Consider the following 3,582-nt stretch of genomic DNA (forward strand, 5'->3'; position numbering starts at 1 on the left):
AGCCTGCAGGCTTGTTCTTCACCCACACCAGACGCCGTTGCCATCAGCATCATCCCACACGCTGGTCGTGTAGTGCCGCAGCTAACCTGTGCTCGCTACGGACGCCCTCCAAAACCCCTCCACCCCCTCGTCAGCCAGCGCCGTCGCTGGCTCTGCTCCCTGGCAGCAGCAACAGGGGGCTTCTGCCTCAGCCGGGCGTAAAACCCGCCAGGCCTGGCTGCAGAAGGGGCTCTGGGTGCTGCGCTGGTGCTTCCACGGCACGCTGCCGGTGCAGAGCTGCCCACCGGGGGCCCGCTGCTAGGCTGCTCCTGCCAAAACTGGGTCGCATCGGGAAGACGGCGATTCTGAACTGAGCCTCTGGGCTGGGATGGCGCTGGGCACAGCCCTGGCACTCGAGTGGAGGCTACCAGCCCCAGATGGGTCCTTGCTAGCCCTGCCACATGCCTTGGGCTCGCTGGGTGGGCTCTGACTGCGGGCAGCGCATCTTTGCCAGACGCTTTTCAACAAGACCTTCAGCCTGACGTTGGCTTTCGCTTTTGGCGTGTCCCTCCCCCATCCTTCCCGGCTATTTCCCATGGTGTGATCACCCAGGCAGCATTTTCCATCCCGCCAAGAGCTCATTTAAGTTGTTAGTGAATATTCGAATCAAGCAAGACGCTGCTCTGCTGGCCCAAGCGAGACAGGACCCAGTTGGGTGCAACGTGCTGGAGAGCTCCCGGGCCCCCTGCTCCTGCCCCTGACTTTGGAAGGCAGAGGAGGGTGGAGAGGAGAGGGGCAGGCGACAGATGGACCACGGGAGGGAAAAGAGGGAGCCGAGGGAGCAGGGCAGCCCTCATTAATTACATTACCTCTATACACACGTGAGGGTCTGCGTGGGCCAGCCCGAGGTCTGCAAGCCCTCTGGAGCGGTGCAGGGAGCCGATGTGGTCAGGAGGAGAGGCAGTGGCGGCAGGGCGGAGAGGGCTACCAGTGGCCAGGAGAACCTGCTCTGGCAGCTGGGGGGCGGGCACGTGCCCCACGCTTCGTTAGAAGCCCGTTCAGGCAATTAAGTTCACTTGCCTTGGGACTCGGAGGAGAGGAGCACCAGACTGGTGGCTACGTCCCATGATTTACAATACATCTGATAGTTCTAGCCCATTAATAAAACATGCAGTTGGCTACGAAAGGCACATCTGCCTATTTTAAAGACTATAATAATGGATAAAGCTCTGACACATGGATTTCTGTAAGAAAACTAGCACTGTAAATAGCATTCCAAAATGATGTATTCCATCAAATTCAATGGGACAGTTATTGTATGCTAATTAAATACTACTGAACTATTCAACGGTTGGATGGTGAATAGAGGCCCCGTTTTAGAAAGCCACACAGTCCCTCAGAACACCCACAGACTCCCAAGGCTGTTCGGCCGTCCCGAGCCTGCAGTCGGCTCACAACGGGCTGCGGACAGGCAGAGCACAGGCTCTTCACCCGCTGAGCGACCTGGCCATCGGGCGTGCTGGGGACGTGAGCACGGCTGCAATCCATCGTCTGGGTGGTTAAATGATCTCAAACGAGGACTACGCGTCCTGGCTGCTGGAAATCAGACCGTCCGGCACGGACCTCGCTCCACAGTGGCTCTTTCTCTCCTGGGAGAAGAGCTCCACGCGCTCCTCACTGATGCCTCTTCCCCCTTCCTGGGATGAGCTCCTGACTCCGCTGCTTTCCAAGACTTTCTTCTCTTTAATTCACCTGGGCCAAGCACAGTGTTTGCAACAGAAGTGTTCCAAAAAGGACAGGTCTTGCCCCAGCTCTAACTTGACCTGCCCGGGGCTGGAGCTGCTCGCTGGCGGGGACGGGGCGCCCGGGGGAGTTCCCAGGAGCGGGGCTGTGCTCCATAATCCCGCGGGAAACCCTTCCCCAAGCCCCTGTGCTGTGGCAGATCAGCTCTCAGCCAACTCCAGCCCGCGGGGCTTCCTCCTCCTCCTCGGCCCTTTCCACAAACAGCCAGACCGAAAGCCAACAACGTGGAGACAGACAGACAGACAGACATTTCCAGATCTTCACTGGTGCCTGACACGACAACCCAGTACGGGGGGGGCTCGTTCCGCCCAGCACCTTGGTCTGGGAGCTTTTGCACGATCTGGCCCGGGGCTGCCAAGCTCTCGGCACAAGAGCAGCGCGGCGACAGAGCCTGTGGACACTTTCAAGTCTGCTGGAAAGATGTCGGGAGGTGACAGATCTTAAGCAGCAGAGCGAGCTGCGCGCTGCTCTGCTCTCCACACCCCTCCCCGCTGCCAGGGGAAAGCAGCCACTATCAGTGATAGCTGGATCCAATTTATTAGGCGCTTCGAGGAGACATTCATCAGGCAAGGAGATAAATAACCTTCAGATGGAACAATTAAATTTAATTGCCTGAAGATTATTTGTCTCCTTCCCTGATGATTGTCTCTGCTGAGCGCCCTATAAATTGGATCCAGCTATCAGCAATATTAACTGCGGTTCCCCCCAGCCCTGGCCCGGCTGCCCGGACCAAAACACTGGGCTCAGAATGAACTTTCACTGCCGAAGCCAAGGCTGCCTCGGTGCTCGTGGGCGCCCTTTCCTCGCGGCTACGGCAGGTCCATGGTCAGGGTGCCTGGGTTCTCGGGTCCCCAGTGGCGCGTCCCCAGCTCAGCAGTGCCGCTCCCGCTCCGCCGGCTCTGCGGCAGCGATGTCCTGCTGGGCAAAGGCTTGGGGGGGGGTGAGGTGAGCCCCGAGAGGGACCATGCGAAGCTTCAGGGAGCTGGAGTTTGTTGTGGCTGGAGAAGCAAAGAACCGAGGCGGTGGGATCCGTCGCATGCGGTGGGGCCCGTGGCATGTGCGGGAGCATGCTCGCGCTGGCCGTGCGAGAAACGGTGATGGAGCCGCGTCCCGGGCTGACGAGCCCTTCGGCTCACGCGGGGGCTCAGTAATGCCTGGCCCAGTCAGCCCGCCAGCTCGAGGGCCAGCAAAGCGCGGGAGCGCAGCTTTCCCACGGAGGGGCAGGGCGAGGGGAGCCACCATATTCCCATTACTCCAGGCCAGGACCAGAGCTGGAACCTCTTCAACAGCCCAGGAGCCATCAACTCCCTCCTCTGAATATGTCTGAAGTCTGGAAAATATCTTAAATATGGGAGAGGAAAGGGAGGGGTCTGATCCTCAGCTGGTGTAAATCAACGGATCTCCATTGACGTTGTTGGACGGTGACTGAGCCTTATGTCCTCTGACCCCAAAAATTTCTAGGGAGGGAGGTAATGACTGCAGAGCATTCCAGTGTTGCAAGAGATCTTCTTCCAGCCTGGCTGCGGGGAGGCTGTGACTCCAGGGGCTGGGAAGCACAGGGCTAAGTGTCAGGGTGGAGGAATGGGAGAAAATGCCCCAGGATTCCCATCCCTGAGTCCCAGCTGGAAGTCAAGCTGGAAACCAGAGAGGCTGGGCTGCAGGGAGATCCCATCCTCCTGCACCTTTCTGAGCATGGAGGATGGGCGGCTCTGGATACGAGCACCATGATGTCCCGCTCCCAGCCCACCTTGGGGCAGCGGAGGAAGCCAGTAACGCCCCTGCCAGGGAGCACCGAGGCCC

Source organism: Egretta garzetta, unplaced genomic scaffold (genome assembly GCF_000687185.1).
Source record: "Egretta garzetta isolate BGI_Z169 unplaced genomic scaffold, ASM68718v1 scaffold452, whole genome shotgun sequence".
NCBI lineage: Eukaryota > Metazoa > Chordata > Aves > Pelecaniformes > Ardeidae > Egretta > Egretta garzetta.